A 25,550-nucleotide genomic window follows, 5' to 3' on the forward strand; every position below is an offset into this window, starting at 1 on the left:
TTAGTGTTATACATAATTCCAGGGACATAAAAAAAAAATTGGAGGGTTACGTTAAACTCGTGTTCTAAGTATCACGATTACCACACGATACTGATTGGTAAAGTATCAATATTTACTCCAAAAGAAATACATTCCTGTAAATGGCTAGTATAGAAGAACACATGTAGAGCTACAATTAAAAAGAGTTTGTCAAGATACAAATTAGACTCAAACTCAATATCTTTTCTCGTGTTAGTTGGGTCATGACTCTTCCAAGAGTGTATGATCAAGAAAAAGCGAAATTTGGGTATCATGCGTGTTCCTATACTACAACCGTTATCAATAATGTTGCAACAGATTCCGTGTAAGCTAGTCAACGACAGTATTCAGACTTTGGAGGATTACCATAACCTTTTCTAAAAGTTGTTTCCTTTATATTTGAGACGATATGTTGCAAGTGTGTTAGTGACTACTTTTCTCGGATTTAATTTACCAGTTGATTCGTTGTGAGCTATAAAAACAGCATGTACAAAACCATCATGTTTTGCTTCTACGACTTTATATGTGCATATTACAATCAGTTTCGTATACATGATACGACAGATTGTGGGGCACGCAAATATTTACAAAGTTTACATGACTGGAAAAAAATGGTTTCGATGCTTGCAGGCAAGAAGTGACTAACTATCCCAAAGATACTTAAAACTGATAAATGAAAAGGACTATACTTAGAACCAAACTTGAATTTTACATTTAGGCCACTGTTAGAAACGGATAGAGCAACGCGGTACAGAGGAGAACGAAATTCAGGAAGTACCGTCGTCATCATCCATCGTCATCATAAGGAAATGAGACTGAAAGGCCGGAAAAATGATTAGAGGTTGTGAAAAATGTGGAGACTACATAAAGTACATTGCCTTGGAGGAAAGCTCTTCATCACTCATTGTAAATTACTTCATTGGCTAACAAATATTTGTATTGCCTTAGCTTCGAATGCACCTCAGTTGCTATTCGCACAGTGAGAAGGTCAGACGTGTTTTTCTTCTGCGTCAGATCACTAGTTGCTACAAGAAATAAAAATAACTCTCATACAATCGTACAATGTCTGATCTATGGAAATTGTGTCGGTCAAATACCAAACTAAATCAGGGAAGGTTTTAATGCTTTGTGAAAACTTTACATATAAATTTTCTAAATGAGGATTTTGTAGACTATGTCTCCAATTCACTTTTGTGATACTTTGCAAAAAGTTAGATTTTTTTCATGTGCGTGATTTTTGTAAAATATTTAGTATTGAAATTCGTAGGGAAAATATACCATACAAATGTAGGTACTTTGATACTTTTAAAAGTAGGAATGAATTATTTTATTTCTCTCTTAGTGTCTATTATCTATCTGTTTGCATAAACACACACCCATTAGTTTCTAGACATCATGATGGCATATATTTCCGATTAAAAAGAAACAAACAAGCTACACATTAATCAAACGAAGTAAATTGTTACTTTAGAATTGTTTTTATTTCAAATACGTGTACATTTAATAAAATTAGAAAGGTTTTTCTTCAATGTGTTAATATACATTTTTAGCTTAGTTGTGATTGCGGATGTTAAGTATGTTAGCACTGTATGTGAGTAATCGTTGTTGATGCTGGAATGTATCAAGAGCAATATTTCATGCATTATATCTATCATTTTCTGCAGAACAAGATAAAGCACACTTAAAACAATGATATGCGTTACACTTTAAGGATAGCTTGAGTACAACCCACCCTTTTTCGCTCCATTATTGTGGAGCCAATACATGCATTTCGGAGACAAAAATTAGCAATGTTTGACCTGTTTTTAATCTGTTGATTAATACTACTATAGAACTTGGCTTTCCTTATGCTGGTTTTTCGTCCATGACGTAGAGAACTTTTCAGCATTGTAACATCAAAGCGTGTGCTGCAAGAACATGACATCTCTTACATTTAGTAGTGGGTATAAAGCAGTCAGTCGACAATAAATATAATACTGCCCTTTTATGAACCTGATTAACAAAATACATAATTGCCAATGAACGTTTCTTACATAGAATGTGTCGTCAACTTTAGAAACTCATGAAAATATAGCACAAGTTTACTTTCTCCGTGTTCTATAATGCCTTCAAAAATAAAAATTAGCATGATATCATTTGTTTATTCTTCTAACATCCGGTATGCTCAGTCAGCACAGTTAATTTGTATCTTTCCACTTCAAAGTCATGTTATTTTTCTCTCATTTTTCTCTATCCCCTCTCTCTCTCTCTCTCTCTCCCTCTCTCTCTCTCTCTCTCTCTCTCTCTCTCTCTCTCTCTATATATATATATATATATATATATATATATCTTACTTTCTCTCGTTTCGGTATAATTTTATCTTTCCATACAGATATTTTGAGTAGTGTGTTTAGTGTGTTGGATAGTGTAGAAGGTGTGTGATAATATATTAATGTAATTTCATCTCTTTAGTTTACGCCGATCCTGTTTGGTCTGATTGTAGTTGTGGCAATACTAGGCAAGGCATTTTAGTTTGCGTGTATTGGATGTTTTGGATGTTTTACGATAAAGATGACGTAATGGTTATTATGTTTGTTGAAGTTCATCTCTTTTTCCTTCGTTTAAACGCTAAGGTAAAACAATACGTATTGGATATTTGTATTTGGGGTTGGATGGTATAGGTAGTGTGTAAGATGGTGAGATTTCTTCACCTTTTTTAAATTCTGTGTCAGAACAAGGAGTTTTTGATTGTGTGTATGAGGAGTTGCAGTATATAGATGATGTGATGAATAGTTTGTTTCTTTGATTTCATCTCCGTCTTTTAAACTTACAATTTTATTCTGATTGTTGTTGTATGGACACTACATTAAGCAGTTTGGAGTGTATGCATGGAATGATGGATGGTGGATAGAGAATCCCATGATGAATTAGAGTAGACCTTTATATGTTGTGGATAGCAATCAAAATTGGGTACTGTAATGCATATGCTGTGTGCTTGGATAGTCATCAAAATAGGGTGTTTTATTAAGAGGTGTGTGTTTACATTGTGAATGAACAATGGGTGTTAGATTGTAATGGTAAACAGTGTGTTTCGAGATTAATAAAACAAACAGGTGCTGGTTTGAATATATTATGTGCTGGATTGTAATACCAAGTGAGTGAAGAATATTAACGTTAGTATTTGGAAAAATATATATAATATGTGAGATATTGGATTGCAGACATTTTAATTTGCACATTACCATTCCCGTTTGTTTTCATAAACATTTTGTTCCCATAAAGTATTATATCATTATTAATGGTTCTGTCCCTATAAATATCTGTGTACCTATATCGCCTCCCAAATGTGAAACTTATGGACTTATTCTTTTATAACGATCAATGTTAACTCGAACAATGTTTTAATTTCACCCATGTTGAGGTCGACAATTTTCAGCATTGTTACATTGTGTGCTAATAATGATTTGTGTCTCTACATCACCTTGCTAATATTAAACATATGGGCTCATTTAACTCAGGATTTCCCATTTTCCCACACCTGCATCTTTTGATCCAATAGCAACATTCATGGGGGACGTAAACAGAAAAATAATTGCCATATACATACGTTAAAGGATTATATTGATAATGATGGTCTTGTTAAACGCTGAATCAGTCCAGCTCTACCTGTACCGTGCAGTGAGGATTTAATCGTTGGAATGCAATTGGACTGAAGTGTCTTTAGTTTAACCAAACTTTAGAATTCTGAAATATTGAACAGTCTGAACTAGACACTGTCATAGCTATAATCACAAGAAGAGTGAGTTAAAACAGCTGTTATTTCAGTATTGTCCGACAAGAACAAAGAAAATCTACCAAGATTTTGAAATTGTCGATAGCACACCTCTGAAATTACATTCTCCCACGATTAATGCTCTCAAAAAGGAATGTTTGAAAACAGAAATTCAGTATTTGCCGCCCTACGATTCACTTGAAGAGAATAAAAAGTAACTGGAGTTCACCATGTTTTCTTGTGCCGAAAATATAATACTTTCCGCATTTGTAATAACAATAAAGATATGAACAGTGTGACTGAACATCTTTATACATATTGCCAACAATCGATAGTTACATTAACAAAAGTGGAAAAGCAAAATACGTTACCGAATTAAACGTTTTGAAATTCCACACATGAACAAAATAAAGGTCGAAATTTACAACTTGAGGTGGCTTTTATTATTATAGTGATAGCATTTATTATAAAATATTCTCTTCAACATTCCAGTGCTTAAGGATCGTGGCACCATCTGGTCTCGGCAAATGTGAAACTTACATCTGTCGATAACGTCATCTACAACGATACATGGAAAAGTCATCTGGAATGCATTCTGAAATGCCTTGAACAACTCAGTAATGAAACTGTGACAATTAATTTAGCCCAGAATTGCTTTGTTTTTGTCATGCTGACTCACTGTGGGACGCGGATAAGTTACACCTGTAGGTATTAGGGTTAAAGCGACTTTTGTATTTTCAGATCAAATCATCATTAAAGAATAAATAAAGATTTTTGGGTATAGTCGAATATTTTCGGAGCTAAATCTTAAATTATTTAAATAACTGTTGAAAACCTTATCGATTTGTTGAGCACAATATCCAGATTTCATTCGTCTGACAAACAGCAGGAGGCTATTGATAAAGTAAAAGCCATACTTACTTAAAGATGTACCAGTTCTGTCAGTTCCTGATTTCAGCCAATCAGAACAAATGTCTATTGATACAGGTGTTGTAGCAGATGGTGCATTTCTGATTCAAGATGTCAAAAATATGCCTACCAGTAATGAGTAAATGATGCGATGTTTAGCTAGAAAATGATATTTTCAACACGTTTGCTCTCAATTCTTCCATAATTGATGAAGTCAGGTTAATTTGTGGATAAAGAAAATTGATTTTAATTGGTCTGAGACATGTCAGGTGGCTTTTGATAAATTAAAAGCCATATTAAAAGGTACACCAGTACATTGAGCTTACGATTTCAATCATTTCAAAGGTATTTTAAATTCCATACCGTTTTTACATTGACACATTCAAGAGTAAAATTCATTCGCATTACCCCTGGAATTTATTCGGACCGTTCTGTACTTTTGGACTTGTGATAAAACTTGTTATTACTTTTTGAGATTTGGAACTTAATGCAAAACACTCTAAGTTCTTTTAAACTTGTCACATTAATTTCTAAAAAATGAATTATTTCTTCAATTTTATTAAACTTAATGATTTTCGCTCTTTTTTGAGTTGTTGCAATAAGAAATGTTTATCGGTTTTTTGCTCATGTTAACCCATATTTTTCGCTACTTAGCTTATTAGTCCAGTTGTTGCATGCAGGACGGGACTATAAATATGACACATATTCGGTTCTACATTTTAATGTTATTTGCTACGTCGTTTACATTAGAAATTGTGATTAGTCAATAATATCAGACGCAACGCCCGCAGGTGGGATGCCAGTTTAACATACAAAACAATAAACACATAAGTAAAAATGTTAGCATGGTTGCTCTGCAACTTTTCCAGTATCGTGTTGCTGCATGTCTTCAGTAACGAGTTCTTGTCTGATCACTTGTGTGTTGCTTTCTGGTCTCGAATCTTTCGAATTCACTCTTTTTGACTTATCACGTTCATTACGCCACTTGATGCAATATGGGATCAATATAAGCAATCACTGCAGACCTTTGAATGCCAAATCCATAATTCTGGTATCCAGATACACGCACAAGATCTGAACAACAATATCAAAACGTAACATTTGCTGACTATAACATTATTTATGGACCTGAGTTCATACATCAATACATAAACAGATACAAATAATAACAATGGTGACGACAGGAAAACTAACACAAAGAGACCATAAGCTCATACCAATTATAACAATGGTCACGACAGCAAAACTAACACAAAGAGACCTTATTTTAACAAAAATGACAAACACCTTCCTACACTTCTTTTTCATGTTTATGTAGATAGACAGAATATAATTTGATACAAGGAACTAACGCAAAGATTAAACTTTTACATACGAGTTGGAACCCCTTTCAAATCCTCTACTAGTTTAGAAACCATGTAGCAAACGTCCAACATATTTCAAGTCAATGACAGCTTAGATCATTTAAGATTTTAATCTATTCTACTCTTTGTTATTTTCCACAACTTTAAATACATTTACGATTGATTCAGATATTTTCGCTTGATAAGAAATATTCATAATAACACACTCCAACATCAACCTGAAAGTGAATATTCTGTTTAAAAAGACCAGCGTAGTCTAAATCGATAATCCATGCCTTTTACATAATAATCCTTGCATGGCTTAAAAAATATATTACTAGTATTTCAACAATTCCAATTAAATATATTGTGAACATGTCTATACACAGTGGATTTGCGTTTGATGAACTGAGATTATCTACATGTAAAAATCATTACAAAATGAATCGTAATGCAGATGTAAACAATAACAGGCATGTTAGTATGTTCAAGAGAGTGTCCATAATATTAGAAAAAGAAGTATATTTTTAATTTTAGCACGTATACACCTATGAGTAACTTACTGCAACAACAACAGTTGGGTTTTATGTGATGGTACTCTACTGATCGAGTGCACAAAGTAGAAGATACAGTACAATAGTTATAGTAAATTCAGTGTACGCATTCCTTCGAATATAAGTAAAGTTTCTGCAACATTTGGTTATCAACGTCATTAGGCGGAGACACGAATCAGTGCATATTATTACGTTACACTAGTTGTGTTGCCTCGATGTCTTTCTTCTCTAAAGCCATTGTTTAGCCTATGACCTAATTGTATCAAAGGCATATCAAATGCAAAAATTGCAAACTGGCTGTTAAGTCTTCCTTTTCAAACAACGCAAACAAAGAGATCGTATTCCAATGATTTTTAACCAAAATTAATGATTTCAGCGGTATTTTTCAATTTCTGAAATATGGTCTTATGTTTTTAACACTTCTTTGATTTTGTTACCTTTCAGACACATTTTGTGAATAAGCCGCACAATTATCATACTAGGTGGGTCTATTAGCGTTTGGATTCCATAAAATTCCAATATACACCAATACTTGAGGCCTAAGATCTTCTAACTCTGATATTGATGCTGTATGGATGGAAACGTAAGACTTCGTCAGCATTTCAAACATCGTGTGGACCGTATAAAGTACGCATACAGTTGTTTTATTTCCCTATGCAAATTAAAGATTTTTTCATTAAGTCATATATTTTCCAGAAATGGCCAACCATAGTCATCTATGTCCTAGATGTCGGTCGTCTGAACAAAACAGCATATGGCGGGTACAGTGTTGGTCAACATACCCACCTTTTGACTATTGTTAATTTGTTGACATGTAGAGTATCTATATCAACCTGATGAAACTACGATTATCACGCATGATTTTTGTTCGAGCTTATTAAGTTTCAGTAAAAATCACTTCTTTTCGTTTACTTTTGCATCTAATGCAACCCAGGAAAATTATTTAAACAAACAGCCAGAATGTGCAATTTTCATATCTGGTTTACATTTTATCATAACAATAAATGATCGAATTGTTTTCATTTAACCAATTTCTGCCCTGCCTCTGGAATCTATTGTTCGCAACGTAGTTTCACAATAGTAATAATAATAATAATAATAATAATAATAATAATAATAATAATAAGAAGAAGAAGAAGAAGAAGAAGAAGATGATGAAGAATACATTGCAAAAAGCATCATCGGGAGTAGTTTAATGTACCTTTTCATCGTGCATTGATTGAAAACTCCGTTTCCGAAGATCAGTGTTTATTGGATGAATCTCTAAAGACGGATCTGTTATGAATATTTTATTTAATTATTTGTCTGTTAGCTTTAATTTGTTATTCATTACATGCTACTGTAATGCAATTTTTTTATTGGATTTGATATTGTTCAGAATAGAGTAACGTTTTGAATGATTTTCTATATTATGTTTTAGACGTAAACAATTAATAAATGATACAGAATATCTTTTTTTCTGACCTTGTTTACAATCAGTGACAGTTTTGGTAAAGAATTGTTTTAATTACTTTTATTCTTTCTCAGAGTCAGTATCGTTAAGTTTCGTCATAGTCATACCTGGTGTACGTGATACGAATCATGTATTTATTGCTAACAAGTTTCTATTTCTTCCAGAAGAATAAACTCTTGACACCCATCCATATAGCAAATGTTATGGTAAGACTTCTAGCAGACGTGCCTTAACATTTGAGACGTCAAGTTGTTTTATGTTATGTCCAGTTTGGGCTAGGTTTCAAAAAAAAATATTCAAATTATTGAAATGCAAGTGATTCTTTTCCCTGGAAATAGAGAAGTGCTCTGATAATTTTTGAACAAAAGACATTCCTTGGAAACGATACGGATGTCAAAAAGAGGAATAATATTTGCTGAGATTCAACCAGAAACTGTCGATACATCAGTACAACGCTGACTATTACGGACGTCATCGCCTTCCAGATTGGATTCCATCGGGATTTGAACTCTTATTCACTTAGAACTTTTCATTGATAGGACTTGTGTTTTGTTTTAATTCTTGGATTATTTTTGGACTTAATTCACAATACCGTAAGTTCCTTTTCTTAATTTTCACTTAGTAGTTTAGGAAAATAAATTATTTGTTAAATTTTACAAAGCTTGTTGTCTTCACTCTTTTCTGTTACATTTTTAAGAGCGTAGACTAGTAAGAGAAAATAGTACAAGAATATCAAATAGAAGCATTGATAGATGGACCACTGTACTGTAATGTTTATGACTAGTATTTTGGTGCTATGGAAGACGTGATACTGCTAGTCCATGAATGTTTATGACCATCGATTTCCTATTGTTGTGGCGTGTTATCTCAGACTTAAATTGTTATGTTTCAGCAGCAGAATAACCGAATGATTTGGCTTAGATATCCGCGAGTGTTCTAGACTTTCTCGTTAGAAGCACCTCCAGGGGTAACACCATAACTGTTGACCGTGCGGATGCTGAAGAAAACTACCTGAAGACGTGTATTAGCTGTCACAACAAGTAGTGTGATAATTGCTGTTTTATATTTTTATTTCTTTCAACATCACGGCCTCTTTCCTCACGATTTTTGCTAACTATCATAAGGGTCTCATCAAATTCCAATTTTGGAAATTCACTATAATGCAGTGGAAAAACAAGTGATCAACAAATAGCCAAAGAAGTAGCCAATGAAATTATTGTTTTTACCTCAGTATCCAACAATACAGTCTATCATACTACTATAGCAGAGATTTTATTCAACTTTAAAAATGTATAAATCCGCTACCCCATCTATCTGTGCTTGGATCTTTCAGTGATTACCTGTTTCAGCAAACACATACTCGAACTCAATTGTGTTAATTAGTGCATCTTCGAAAGCCATCTAATATAGCTTACTAATCGTGATGAGTCTCGTTTGTGCCGCTGAAAGCAGTTCTGAACAAACACATTGTTCCTGAATGTAATCGTATCAAAATGTATAGCTAGCACCACCCGCTACCACGGTTCGAGTTAGCTAAAAAGATAACTCTGATTGTTGCACCGCTCCGGTGGCCTATTGGTTAGAGCGTCCGCCTCGGTTGCGAGAGGTCGTGGGTTCAATCGCCGGCCGAGTCATGCCAAAGACTTACAAAACTGGTACTAACAGCTTCCTCGTTTGGCGCTCAGCATTACGAAGTTAGTGTTAGGACTGGTCAAACTGATATTTTGTGTTCAGAAACTATTTTGGTTCTTGAAGCCAGGGTGTTACTGACCTTGTCCATTTCGACTCAGCAATCACCTAGATTCTCCTTACCCGAGATGGAAGCCATCAACAATGTTTCGCTCATCGTCTGTGATAAAATTATTTTCAATCAGTGACCTTGCCTTTTGATTGCATGATCACAAAATCAAACTCCTTCTCTGTTATCCTAAATAAATCGTGTGGTTGAGATATGTCACACACACACACACACACACGCACACACGGTGCTGGAGTAATATATGTCTTCCAAATAAGGTCTAATAAAGAACAGTCTACAAAACGATGTTCGAGTAAATAATCTCTTGTAAATAAGGTTTAATAATGTTTCAGTTTCTTACACTTATAATACATTTGAGACGTCAGACGTGCTTCGGTTTCGTACACTACAGTACACTACGTTATATCAACATAAGAGGCGCCAAACATGTTTCGCATGATTTGTGAGAATGAAGTAGGAAGTATAAATACTGCGGGACAATTGGTGTTTTGGAGTAACGGACATGCAATTACTTTATCTCCACAAGAAACTTAGAATAAGCAAACAAGTAGACAAAAATAAGGGTATGCAAATTTGCACACCACATACATTTACAAAGCCTTGTGAATACACTCTCGTGACTAAAACTACATTCGCTTTTATATATATATATATATATATATATATATATATATATATATATATATATATATATATATATATATATATATTTATTTATATGTGTGTGTGTGTGTGATCATTGTTGCAACTACTATTATCAACGTCATTGCGATAGTCTTAATTATAATAAATCATTTTCTTTAATATTATTATTGTTGATTGCTGCTGTTGGTATGCTGTTTTATTTCATGTTCTGATTTGAAAAGACGACACATATATAACACATTTGGGATGGTTGGATAGTGACATTTTGCCGGGTTCCGTGTTCAGTACCTGGCAAGGAATTATCCGGGCAAGTCAGTTTTACTTGGTGGGGTTTTCTCCACTCCCATTTTGTCCCATTTTGTCAAGTTTGGCAAAGAGTGATGGGTAGCCGTCCATCCCTAACAAAAGGTTTGTGCAACAAGGTACAGTATCACATCTCATTTTGTTAAGCTCATGACGATCCAAAATGCCGTCATTTATACCGTAATTTATCTCGGAATATGGGTATCTCTCTCTCTCTCCCTCTCTCTCTCTCTTACGCACACACACTTCATCTACTTATGTCTATGCTTAGTGTCATTTTAAGTGTTGGCAACGTAGCAGCATACAATTTGTTTTAAAAAAATAATTTAGTCAAACTTATAAGACCCACTGATTGCAAAGACAATTGTGTACTCTTCAGAACCATCACGTCACTGGTGTACGTGGTTTTGTTCAAATGTAAGGGTATTTATAGATGCATATAAACCGATAAATTGGCCGACAAACCGCCAATCAAGTTATATTTTAGTCAAAATAAATCACGGGAAGTGGCCAGAAAACAAAAGCAATCCCATGATTTCAATGTAAAAACAACGAAGCGAAATGAGCAATCCGAAGGTCTTAAAGTTAAAAATAACAAACAAAATAAAACAATCAAAGAGGCAATCACAAAATTGTCGGAAAAATCGAATTCAGCAATATCAGAATAATATACTTAGCAATGCAAGATTTCGTTTGTGTTTTATTATATAACACAATAATAAGGTATATTTTTATCATGTATTCGCGGTGATGTTCCAAAATCAGGGTTAAAGTCACCATCTTTGACTCGCTTTGAATCAAAACATATTGACTCGGGTCACGATTATTACATTTGGGTCAGTACCCACGAATGTAGTCTCAGTCTATTTTTTTCTCAAAAATTTCTCTCTAGTTTTGGTGATGCACGAGCTAGATTTCCTGGTATTGATTTAAAAGAAATATTTTTTTCTTCTCTTGAACATGAGCATCATCGTGTGGTATTTGTTTGGTCTGTGCCTATTTTAACGACAGTAATTAGGCATTGTTTCTAGTCCGGATTATATATCAAGAACTTCACCGTGATTCCATCTTTGACGATATTTTAGAGAAACATCTGATTCAGTAGGATTTGGATTATATTGGAAACATACTTGTGATCTGAGTCCACGTATCACTCTGCACCATCGTATCTAAGGAGGTGCATCTGCTCACTGACGGTTTACTATACAATTTTATATTTCATCGCTACACCTACCAGCGCTTGGCGGCCAGTCGGGAATGTTAAGTCTAACAAAGTAGTTACGGACACCTGACTCCATTGTTTTGTTTGCAGTTATGACTTGTTACGGTTAATATCTTTTAAATGTAACGAGAACTTAAATGTAATGAGAACTTAGTGAGTGTGTGTGTGTGCGTGCGTGTGTGTGTTTGTGAGTGTGTGATTTATTAGTCATATCGATACGTCGTAGTCAGGTTTTAACGCGCCGTTTGAAATATATTTCACAGGATATACAAGTTATTTGAGCATATATATATATATATATATATATATATATATATATATATATATATATATATATATATATATATATATATTATTTACACCAATGACAAGGCCATGCGTAACAGTATGACATGATGAAATGTGTCCACTTCATGAGTGAAACATTGCCTTACGTCTATTCAGGTGATGTAAAGTTTCCTTTTATCACGTGCTGTAATTGTTATAAAAGATATATCTCTTCGCATAATGTAGATTAAAATTTTACAAACCAACAAATAAATAAATACATAAATAAATGAATACAAAATAAATACATAATTAAGTACATGTCGCATTAATGACTTCAACTTTTATTCTGTGTCAATGTGATCAAGAAATCAAACTGTTTCAAATTTGAGAATTAAAACCTGAAATCAACAGTTTGAGTAAAACTCAACAAGAAAATTTATTTCCTTTGAATAAAGAGGCAAATATCACAAGACACACTACTGTGAATTAAATTCAAATAATACTACCAAAGGGGCAGAAATGTAGAATGTTAATCAATTAATGTCATGCTATAATATTGTGATGCAATCCATATCTTTAGATCAGTTCAACAAATCCAAAATAATGTTAGAATACAACTGTAAATGAGCTCTTTAGTAATCCCAATGAATATTTAAAATAATTTGAACAAGACAACTGTAAAATCTGATCACAGATGGATTCTCAGAAACCGATCTAAAACAGGAACGATATATTTCTTTATCACTATTTATTGCATAGTCGTTACACTTTGCCAGTAGTATGTGCAGTTTCATATTTTTGATATTATGACATGTGAACATATCACTTTATGTGACTCTGATCACAATGTCTCACCCAGCTCCCTATGTTAATTTATCCTTGCGTTAGTATATGTCTTATATTGAATGATGTGTGGATAGAGATCAGAATTCAATGTACTACTATTAATCGCGAGTCTAGATAAAACTTTAAGAAACGTTTCGCGTCACATTTATAACAGGTGGCATTTGGACAACACTCTACAAGTCGTTACATGTGGAATGCATCACGTTATAATTTGCGTAGAATATATAGGAGCAAGTCCAGTTGCAACACGTTACCTTTTGAAAGGTAAAGCTACTTTTATGCCACGTTTGTTTTTCTAGGTAAAGAATAAAAGGCCGCTGACAAGGGATGAACTCCAATCGTGGCTGGGGTTGATGTAAGGGTCATGTTGTATGACCTCTTTAAAATACGGACAATTTTTAATTGAATTTTATTAAGTGGTCACTTAACATTGTTGTGGTTTTAATTTATGCTTGGTATGTGACCTTCAATATACATATTATCAAATTATGCTGGAAATGGTGTTGTAACACATTGAAAAAGATCAAATATATTTTTAATTCGACTGCGTTTCAAAATCAACGTAATCACTCAGACACATGAAAACATTTCAATAAATGTCAAATTTTCCAGACAATGTTTAATAAATCCACTAGGTACATAACAACATAATTAAAATATATGCGAATAATTACGAGTCTTACCTTTCAAACAAAATTCTTTGTTTCTGTTCAACCTTATAATGTATATCCTTTAGGCAAAGCAGTAGTATCTGCACCAATGACACAGGCGACTAAGTGGGATACGACTAAGTAGGACAAACTGCTGAAGGTATAATAGAATTATCGTACTATTGTACATATCATATGCCATGGTACATTTCTATGAGTATCATCCAGTAGCAGTTCACTGCTTTAGGTCCAGCCTATTTGTAAAGATTCGATAATTAAGTTGCAAATAGATGAGCAAATGTTTCAAGGTATATGAGTCCGGTCTGCCCATTTATTGCTTCATTGAGACCACATTGAATTTCCCAGGTAGACGAGGGCTCTCTACGTACCTAGGTACGTGCGCGTTTAGAGCCTTATCAGACACTATGATTAGTTTCCAAATCGTGTGTCATTTTGAGTAGAGTGGTCCGACAACTAAAATATTTGGGTTGTTATCAGAGACTATGATTAATTTCCAAGTCAGTATTTACAAATGTCGTTTTGAGTAGGGCCTAACCGTTTAAAATGTTTGAGTTGTTATCGTGCAGGATTTGCAGAAGACAAAATAAGAATAAAATAAGTGTTGATTACCTGCCGTATGATACATTCTTCATTCAGAGCCACCAACTCCACTACCACTTCTGCAGCTAATACTACTACTACTATTACTACAAATACTGCTTCATCTGCTACTACTACTTTACAAAAACAAGAACTACTACTACCACTATTACTACCACTACTACTACACTACTGATATTACTAGTACAACTACGACTGTTGATATACATGCAGCTTCTATATTTTAAGGAAATGCATCTACTACTGGAGCGGCAGCCTATAATAATTATTGTCTTTCTAGCTGCCATAATGCGTGCATTGTTGAGGGTGGTGTCCAGTATTACTGCTGCTTTAATAATGCACTTTTGTTGGGTGTGGTGTTTATTTGTTGTTACTGCTGCAATATAGTTACTGTGTTGGGAGTGGTGTCTAGTTTTGCTATTGCTGCAATACATGCATTTGTGTTGTGGTGGGGGTCTCTTGGTGCTACTGGTGTTTATACCCAAAGCGGGACGACATTGGACACCAAAAATACTCGAACAGAGTGGAGCAGGGCTGTGTGCTCTTCTTCTTCGCCCAAGTCATATTCTATGCAAAGAAAGACCTACACATTTGGAGTGTACATCAAGTATCGCCTTGATGGATCCATGTTTGACATGCTTCGGTTCTCTGCAAGAAGAACGGTACTGGACAGAATACTTATGACGCTCTATTTGCAGAGGACAGTGCACATATGGCACACAAGGAAACCACCTACATACCATTGTGAATTAGTTTTATGAGGCATCCAGTTTGTTTGGTCTCACAATAAGCCTGGATAAAAACAGAGGTACTCCTTCATCTAGCTCCTTACACTAACCCACCACAACCCACCATCAAGATTGAGGGGAGACAGCTGAAGCAAGTATGGAGCTTTACATACCTGGGAAGCACAGTGTCTTCAAACGGGTCAATGGACAATGAAATTAAAGCCAGTATCCGGAAATCAAGCCAAGCCCAAGGAAGACTTCGCGTCAGAGTCCTGCAGCAAAATGACATTTAGATGCCCACCAAGATAAAGGTCAATAAAGGTGTCGACATCATCTCCGTGCTCTATGGCTGTGAAACCTGGACTGTATATTGCAGGCATGTGAATCAGCCAGAGCAATTCCAAATGAACTCACTACGGTGAAACATGCTCATCCAATGGCAAGACAAGTTGTCAAACTTAGAAGTCCTCAAAAGGGCCTGAGTTCCTAGCACTGAGGTACGACCCAGCTCAGATGGTCTGGCCACGTCATTCGGATGGAAAAGACTAGAATACTGAAGACAACTCTTCTATGGTGAGCTCAAGCATGGAAAGCGGAAACGAGGGCGCCTAGGAAAAGGTAACCTGATATGGTGCGGAATCCAACTCAGCGAGCTGGTAGACTCGGCCAAAAATGCTTTGCATGGCTCACTCTCATCACAAAGGCTGTTGAATTAGTGGAGGATGATCGCCACCAATGTCTCACATCCATGAGAGATAAACGATACTTCGCAGCATCCCATATCAACACATCTAGAGACTTCCCATTCCCAACCTGTAGCATATGGTGTGCGTCTAGATTTGGACTCAGGAGCCGCATGTGTAGACACAGTGGAAACATAACTATCGTCATCAACGGACACGATGGACAATCGAAGAAGAAGAATATACCAGCTGAACCCTTCTTTGATTATTACAAGGTTGTATATACTTCATCGCAACCATCTCAAGCATATAAGGTCGTATCAGACTATGATAGCGTGAAGTAGAAAATTAAGTGAAATATGATGTCATACTTGTAATCGTAAATGAAGGTCTTTGACAAAACCAACGTACGCAAGGAATGTAAAACAAATGAAAAACACTTTAATAAAACATAAATACCGTCGAATGCATTAATGTACATAATCCGTTGTAATGATTGACTGGCTGTAATGCATACTATTCTGAGCAGATATTGAAAAATAGATAGTGATAATCGTAGGGACATTAATGAACCGGACAGCACATTTGTTAACAAAATAAGTAATATGTTCTAGAATTATCAGGATATAAGTAATTTGCTCATGGAATGAAGAGGTATGCTATACAGATCAACTCTTTTTGGTATTGAACCAAATAAAAAATAAGTCATTCTATGAATGTTGAAATTAGTTATATTTACTGTTTTCATCAGCTAAAAGTTAAAACTTGTCTATTGCTCTGCTCTGTCAGGAGTTATCTCATTTCACAAAAGCATTCGATTAGCCTTTACTATTTCACAGATTTCGTTCAGTTTTGCTCAGCTGTTTCAGTTGGAATACTTTCTTTTTTGCGACTATGCATTGAGTCACCCGGCATATGTAAAAAGGAGCTATTAACCGTTTTAATCTGGGTTGTGTTCCATGAAGATGTTCCATCTGAGAAGGTCTTGGTCTTGTCTAAAGATTCTAGGTAAAAACATTTAGTTTTTGTTTGAAGAGTTTTAAACATGATTGCCTCTAGCTATACTTGGCGGCATTTTTGAGAATCCTAAACATGTTCAACTCTATACAGCCAGGATTATGTTCATGTGTGATTTACTGCAAAACTCTATAATCACACACACACACACACACACACACACGCACACACACACACACACACACACACGCGTGATGTTTATTTCTAGACTCAAGTATAATTTAAAGAGTTAATAACGAAGAGTCTACACATTGCCTTAAAAATAAATTCAAACTTACAGTACGGACCAATTGAACGTCTGTTCTGCAGTCTTCAGAACCATCACGTGACTGATGAGAGAAGTTTGAGCTACATATACTTATCAAAGCCAAGTGTATATATGGATAGATAAGCTGATATACTGCCGAACAAGAAACCAATCAAGTTTTATCTAAAGATAAATGTAACCGCGAATATGAATCCTATGATTTCAGCCTCTTTACAGCTCTATGTTCGAGTCTCAGAATGGACGATTCCGTACGGGAACTAAGTATTATATTAACCATATCGTTATGTGTATTCGGAAATATATTAAAACTCCACAAACAGGCATCAAAACATCAATTTCACTACTGAAGAATGGCATCAATAATAAAGACCAAACTGAGGAGATTATAATTATGATAAAATGTCCAGCACACAAGCAATAGTTCCTGACTTTTATACAAATAATCTACTTGTATTAAATTTATGGACTCATGGTATATGGGTCTGAGTTATCACGCATAATCAGGAACAAGTCTTCGACAGGAATTTTCAAGACGGATAATACGATAAGTCATAAGTCACCATCATTATGGCCATACAGATTATATTGACTTCATAGTTTAGATTCTGTCTGGTCAATATTTTGCTAGCCGATGATCGCTGATCATAGCTGTTCCACAATATAAAGCGAATTGGCTAGACGACCCCTGGATTGTAAATATGTGTTGATCAGAAAAAAGCAAAAGAAATGTCTGAGAAAAAAGAGAAATAAAAAAAAAACTGAGAGATACCAGGAACATACAAGTAACTGAGTATATGTGTATGCACAGTGTCAAACAAACTTGATCTAACGTTCATATCCCTATTCATGACATGCGTATTATTTTGTTTTATAAAAGTCTTTGCAGACTCGTATAATGGCAATTTTCAAGCTGTATGGTCTGTCACTATTTTGCTTATATGTCTCATTGAAATGTATACACTATATTTAAATCCATGAAAATCCTTTCAAAACATTTTTATGATTGAGGTAGATTAGTGCTAATGAGGCAGAAACATCACGATTAGTGAAGCCCCATCTTACACACAATGTTTTCACATCCTGGCTGTAAGGTTGTGACCTCGTTACATTGAGAAAAAAGGTTCAGGCAACGTTGCTACAACATTACACATTAAGATATTTTTAAAAGTCTTCTGATCCAAAACAAAATGGCACGTATTTTTTTGTATCACAACATGTACAACAAGCAGTGATATTTTTAAAAAAGATACTATGTAACGCTTTTACAATGTTGTATCAATGTTGTGTTTTAACTTGAATCTATGTGGGGGAAGAAATATTTTTTCTTAGTTTTATTTAATTTTCTTTTAAAAAGAAATAAATGAATGAAAATAACAATATAAATTTGTAACTTCATGCACCGGCAGAATAACATTTGCGCCTGAGACGATTAAATATCTGCTATTTAAACCGGCAAGATAAGAACATTAATGTATTATTATATAATTCACTAGTTCAGTTGCAGAAAGTAGTGTTTATGTTGTGATACATGTATTCTTTGTAACTGATTGTTCTATTATCTATGTTGAAGCATTTAAGCACATATAAACACCATGTCACGAGGCGATGCCATTTCTAAACAAACAAATTGTTGTCTTACGGCCAACAAGTTCAGTCTATACCTAAACTGACAGAAACTTCTGACGTATTTATGGGACCTTAATTTGACTAGCATTACATATATTGTGTTGATACATTTTGGAGTTGAGGCGGGCAGGATTGTAATGAACAATATTAAGGCCAGGGATGTAACTACGTAATGAAATGTTCCTCTCTCGAGAACGTAAGATATATCATTTTTGGCCAAACTATAATGCAAAATTAAATTGCAATAAAATGAAATAAAGTACAACCGAAATTTAAATAAATTTATGTTTAGACGGATGTATACATATTGATATGCATATCTGTAAACTAGGAAATGCACATCTAAAGATATGTAAATTTTGATAATTGTAGACATGAATGAGCCAAATAATTCTGATATTATTTTTAATATTATAATGACGTTTGTGGTAAACAATTAAATAGTTATATTTTGTTCAGTGATAATTATGTACACGAGCTTTTTAGTGATTAATATACACATCACACATGAATGCCATTTGTTATCAATTATACGTTCTATCTGATAGGTAATAACATGGATATGCTAGATGTATGCAAATAGATTTCATCATTCACTTGCTTGAATAGATAAATGTGTGCAAAGGTGTAACCTGCTTAATGATATCAAGGGAAGCACAAGTAAAGTGGAGAAAAGTTTCATTACACTAGTTAAATTGACTTCTAATATGTAGGCAGTGCTGGGACGATATCGGACTTTGTTCAAACCTTGACTTCTAATATGTAGGCAGTGTTTTATTGATATAGGACTTTGTTCAAGCCTTGACTTTTAATATGTAGGCAGTGCTGAGATGATATCGGACTTTGTTCAAGCCTTGACTTCTAATATGTAGGCAGTGCTGAGATGATATCGGACTTTGTTCAAGCCTTGACTTCTAATATGTAGGCAGTGCTGACTTGATATAGGACTTTGTTCAAGCCTTGACTTCTAATATGTAGGCAGTGCTGAGATGATATCAGTAGTAAATAGGGATACTAGGGCGACAATGGAAATTAGCATTACAGACCCCCCTGGGAACATATAGCGACAAGGGAAATTTAACATGGAGAAAAATCGTGGGAACATATAGCGACAAGGGAAATTAACATGGAGAAAAATCGTGGGACTGTTGAGCGACAAGGGAAATGAACATGGAGAAAAATCGTGGGACTGTTGAGCGACAAAGGAATTTAAACAGGGTGGGACTGTATAGCGTCAAGGGAAATTGAACATGGGATTTTTTATTTTAAAATTTTTTTAAAAAAACAAATTAAAAAAAGGGGTAGGCAATCGAAAGTCATTCTCTTTTCGAGAAATGTGGGTGGCCCTGAAAAGGGCCTTTGGGTTTATGTTAATATGCCCTTAACATAAAGGGCATCTGCGGCATCTTTTTGTCCTCAAGCTGCGTCTTACTCGAGGGCCATAAATCAGTGTCCTCTTGAGGCAACCTTGTCTTTCTACGTACACTCTTCGTATCCACAGACTGGTGTCTGACTTGTCGACAACGGTCCACTTGGACCGGACATACATGAGCATGTCCGTCCTAAACATCATTGAAGACACAAAGGTGGATGATTCGACTGTGGTCAACATCTTGAAGCGACGAGAACAGGTGAATCAATGCAGTGAACTGCGCTTATTTATAGGTAGAGGAAGGATTGAAACGGATTGAGTTCATTCACCAATCCGAACACGCGTTACAAAATTCAGTCAGCCCGCATCCAATCCGAAGACAGCAGTTTGTGACGTCACGTGGTCTATATAGATTCGCTAGCGCCAGTGTGCAGTCAATCTATGCGACAGTGATTCAACATGACGGAAACTCAGAAAACGATTCATTGGGGTGCACCAGCAGCGGAGACCACCCAAGGGAACCCGGACTTACTTTCAGAAGAGGTAAATTGGGATTTTGTGGATTTTCTTACCTCGCAAGAATTTGTTCCGGAACCTTCGTTACCTTCTTCATTACCGCAAGTGGAGAATTTTAGACAGAGACAGAAAGAAGAATTGGAGAAATTTATACAACGACAAAAAGGAAGCGGAACAAGCTTTTCTCCTACAGCAACAGCAGCAAGAAGAAGAGGTAAGAAAAAAACAACAACAACAACAACAAGTAGCAGCAAAGAAACAAGAGGGTGAAAATCAAACGGTCACGGTACTGTTGGACATTTTAGCTGAGTTAAGAAGTCTGAAACAAATGTATCAGACTTCTTTATTACGACCGAAGAGAATACGACCTTCCCAAGCTAAACACTCCAACCCTGTGACTAAGCCTACCGTACCACCCTTAGTGATTTCAACCCAATCATCATCAACATTACGCAGTCCAGAAGTAGGCCTTGGCCGTGGCAAAGGCTTAAGACAGTTAAAGTTGATTGCTTAAACTCACCCCTACACCAAAAAAGGCCCTTTTCAGGGCCACCCACGTCTCTCGAAAAGAAATACAATTTCAATTGCCAATAACTCAAAAAAGAGTCAACCCATTTTACCCCTATAGTACGTGTCTGTGTATGAGTGCGTGAGTGTAGCTTCTTATTTTAAAATCAAAACTCAAAGACACTTACCTTATGTAATCAATTTATTTTTTTATCCATAGTTACAATGCAATTCACAATTCACAACAGAACACTTTAAAAAGTTCATTAACTTCTTTTGTCTCCTTGTTTACTCTCTCTGTTTTTTAAATTTCTTCACCGTCTTTTCTTCTTCTTCCTCTTCACTTTCCTCCCTTCTTCTTTTCTTCTCCTGTTTCTTTTTCTTTGCCTCTTGTAAATAGAATTGTCTTCTTTCTTCCTCTTCTTCCTCTGAAGAATCCCTCTCTTCTTCTGAAGAATCCCGCATTTCTTCTGACTCCTCTTGTTTCTTTTTTGGGCAATCTGGAGACCAATGTCCTTTTTCTTGACAATAATAACAGGTATCTTGACTTTTGTCTTTTTTAGCCCCTGTTTTTTTTCTTTTTTCACGGTCTGGACACTCTGAAGACCAATGCCCTTTCTTCTGACAGATATAGCAAGTATCTTGACTTTTATCTCGAACGGAAAGAGAGTAGTCCGTCGGCTGGTCTGCAGAGAATTTTCTAATGACCCCTCGCAAAGCTCTGATGAAACGTTCCATCTGGGTAGTCTCTTCCATCGTTGTGCTCGGTTTGAGAGTGAAATGAATAGTGAAAGGACAAGACACACACCCTTTTATATACGCTGGTCTGCCATGACTATAAATTAGTCTATGGTGTTTAAACTTGAGTCATTTGACGTTTTGCACTCAAGATGAAACGATCCTATTCATTCGAGAAGAAAGAAGAAGAAAGTAAGAGGCAGAAACGTGATCTATCGCCTCGTACCAGAGCTGAAGTCTTGGCACAAATTCATGCCAGTGATTTTGAAGAGGACATGAGTGAACCAGAATTTGAACCCTCTAAACCAAGTTCGCCACCCTTAGTCAACCCTGAAAAATACTATTCCATTCGAGAGACGGAAAAGCGCTCCTCTAGAAAATTTAGAACCACGGCTTACAAATACACGGTGAAGTTTAAAGATTTCAAGGCTGAAGTACCGTTAGAGAAAGCAGAAGTGTTCATCACTGGGGTGTGGGATTCTTTGCTCACCGCACTCAAGCGGCAATGTCAACCCAAAGAAGACGATCGCTTGAGACTTTCCATACAACACGACGGTTTGAAATCCCCTGTTTGGATCGAGTTTAGCACCCCTGCAGAATTGACCGCTTCCAAAGTCATGGACAAGATTCAACACGTGCAATAATCTAATGATCAGTTTGACATCACCGATGGTAAAGCCACACTGGACATGACCCACGTCTCTCCTACTCAAGGGACCGGACGCAAGAAGATGTTATTGGTGAACGAGCTTCGCAGCATTAAGCGTAGCCTCGTTCACATTCACAACCCTCAAGACCAGATGTGTTTAGCCCGTGCCATCGTGGTGGGACGAACCTATACCAACAAGAACGACACGGTAGAATGGAAAAGAACCTGGAAAACTATTCAACGATCCGACCGAGCCGAACAACGAAATGAAGCAGAACTCCTGTTGCAACAAGCCGGACTGTCCAAAGACACACCCTGTGGCATTCCTGAGATGCAAAATTGCAAGATGCCCTAGCTCCACGATACACCTTGAAAGTGCACCCTCAAGAAGTGCGCGGACCTCTGTTGTTTCGAGGCCAAGACTTTAAGGACGGAAAATACATTCATGTCTATTATCACGATGACCATTTTGATACCATTACCAGTATCACTGCATTCCTGGGATACGGTTATTACTGTGATAAATGTGACTATGGTTATAATAATCGAGAGCAACACAAGCATTGTGGATTGAAATGTTCAGGATGTTTGGCCTCTTCACCCTGTCTGAGCGAAGGACCAGTGTCTTGTTCAACTTCTCTGCGCACGTTTGTCAGCCCTACCTGTTACCAACAACATCTGAAAACGCAAGGTTCACAGCAGAAATGTGCTTGTCAACTCCTGAGATTGTGCCCTACGTGTGGACAAGGCATATGTACCAATACTGCCAAGGCACACGTATGTCGAGGAAAGAAAAAATGTCACATTTGTCACCACATCGTGGACTTGGAACACCAATGCTACGTGCAAAAGTACCAACCTCCACCAAAGAAAGAGGACGGTCACAAGAAGAAAGGCAATTTCATCTTTTTCGATTTCGAATGCATGCAAGAGACCGGTATTCACATTCCTAATTTCTGCGTGGCTCATCGAGCGTGCAAGAAGTGCATTCAAGAACCTATCTTCAGTCATTGCCCTCACTGTAGCAAGATTCCCGGAGGGCGTGAAAAAATCTTTCGGGGACCGAACACGTTAGCCGATTTTGCCCAATGGGTTTTAGACCCCATCGACAAGACGTGGAGCCAAGAGGACATCAAACGTTACGGAGATTGTCATCGTCATGCCAGGGTGATGGCTCACAATTTCTCCGGATACGATGGACAGTTTCTTCTCAGATGCTATACGGAACATGGCACCGAACGTCCTAAAGTGACTTTGAACGGAGCCAAAATCATTTTCATGCAAGTGGGACAAGTACAGTTTAAAGATTCGATGAGCTATTTGGCCATGCCTTTGAGTCGAATGCCTAAAACGTTTGGAATGACAGAAATGGCTAAAGGGTACTTTCCACACTTTTTCAATACGGAAGCCAATCAACACGCCGTTCTACCCCATTTACCTGAGGCTCACTATTACGACCCCGACAACATGCGTACCGAACAACGAGAAGCTTTCTACGCTTGGTACCAGGCTCACGCCTCCGACCCTTTCGACTTTCAGGAAGAAATGCTAAAGTATTGTCGTTCCGACGTGGATATTTTACGACGTTGCTGTGGAAAATTTCGAGAACTGTTCATGGAACACGGAGGGGTCGATCCTTTGAAAGAAGCTTTCACCATTGCCAAAGCGTGTTCCTTAGTGTATCGACAACGATTCATGCCTGAAAACACCGTAGCTGTCATCAGCCCTCAAACGACCCACTATGTCAAACGTCAATGTTCGGTCAAAGCCCTACGTTGGTTACATTACTTGTGCGACAAGGAAAACAAGTGGATTCAGCATGCCCGCAACGGAGGGGGTGAAAATACCATCGGAACGTATTCGGTAGATGGCTGGGACTTAGAAAACCCAAAGATCGTGTACGAGTTTAACGGTTGCTTATTTCACGGATGTCCCGTCTGTTACCCTGATCGTAGCACTAAAAATCAGTTTTTACAACGAACCATGGAAGACTTGTACCAGGACACTTGTCAGCGGCGCCTAAAGTTGGAACAGGAAGGATACCAAGTGGAGGAAATGTGGGAACACGAGTACGATCACCGTATGAAAACCGATCCTGAGTTTAAACGCCTCGTGGAAAGTTACCAGTTCATGGACCCGCTGAACCCGAGGGATAGTTTGTACGGAGGAAGACCAATGCCACCTGTTTGCTGTACCAAGCCAACGAAGAGAAAGGAGAAGAAATCAAATACTTGGACGTGTGTTCGCTGTATCCCTACGTGTGCAAATATTGTCGCTTTCCTGTAGGGCACCCGCAATTGTTAACGGAACACATCGACCTGAAAAACATTCGACAATACGAAGGCTTGATCAAGTATAAAGTTTTGCCTCCCACGAACCTATACCATCCCGTCTTACCTCACCATTGCCAAGGCAAATTGATGTTTCCATTCTTTCGTACTTGTGCCGAAAAGTGCAACCAAGAGCAACCTTGTCAGCACACCCAGGAAGAACGTGCCTTGACGGGAACCTGGGTCAGCGTAGAATTGTTCAAAGCTCTGGACATGGGATACCAACTGTTAGAAGTGTACGAAATTTGCCACTTTCCCAAGACACAACAATGCCACAAGGGTGACCCCAGTCAGAAAGGCATTTTCGCCGACTACGTGGATGCCTTTTTGAAACTGAAGCAAGAAGCCATCGGCTATCCGTCCTGGTGTCACACTCCCGAAGACCAAATACAATTCAAAGCGAAATACTATGAACAAGAAGGCATCTCTTTAGACCACATCGAGAAAAACGAAGGCAGGCGATCGTTTGCCAAAGTGATGTTAAATTGCTTGTGAGGTAAAATGGCACAACGACCGTGTTTACCCAAGACGGAATATTTGACAGAACCTTCCCGCTACTTCCAGATGATTCACGACAAAACCAAATACATGAAACACGTGGACGTCGTTCGAGAGGATTTGATCTTGGTCAATTACGAAGAAGATCTGGACTTTGTACAAGACGACCCTTTTGGAAATGTCATCATTGCAGCTTACGTGACAGCTCATGCTCGCTTAAAATTGTACGAACTTTAGAAATGTTAGGGGAACGCGTCCTGTACTTTGATACGGA

At 36.7% G+C, this 25,550-nt stretch overlaps 1 long non-coding RNA gene across 1 annotated transcript in view; it reads left to right on the plus strand.

The window, feature by feature from the left end:
* LOC149807447 (uncharacterized) overlaps nucleotides 1-8,315 on the plus strand; it is a 34,101-nt gene extending 25,786 nt beyond the window's left edge. The window contains exons 2-3 of the long non-coding RNA XR_016415480.1: nucleotides 7,020-7,202; nucleotides 8,193-8,315. This is a non-coding gene — a long non-coding RNA (uncharacterized LOC149807447). The remainder of the gene's footprint in view (nucleotides 1-7,019; nucleotides 7,203-8,192) is intronic.
* The last annotated feature ends 17,235 nt before the right edge of the window (nucleotides 8,316-25,550 follow it).

This window comes from Sinohyriopsis cumingii, chromosome 1 (genome assembly GCF_028554795.1).
Source record: "Sinohyriopsis cumingii isolate HCF-2022 chromosome 1, ASM2855479v2, whole genome shotgun sequence".
Classification (NCBI taxonomy): Eukaryota; Metazoa; Mollusca; class Bivalvia; order Unionida; family Unionidae; genus Sinohyriopsis; species Sinohyriopsis cumingii.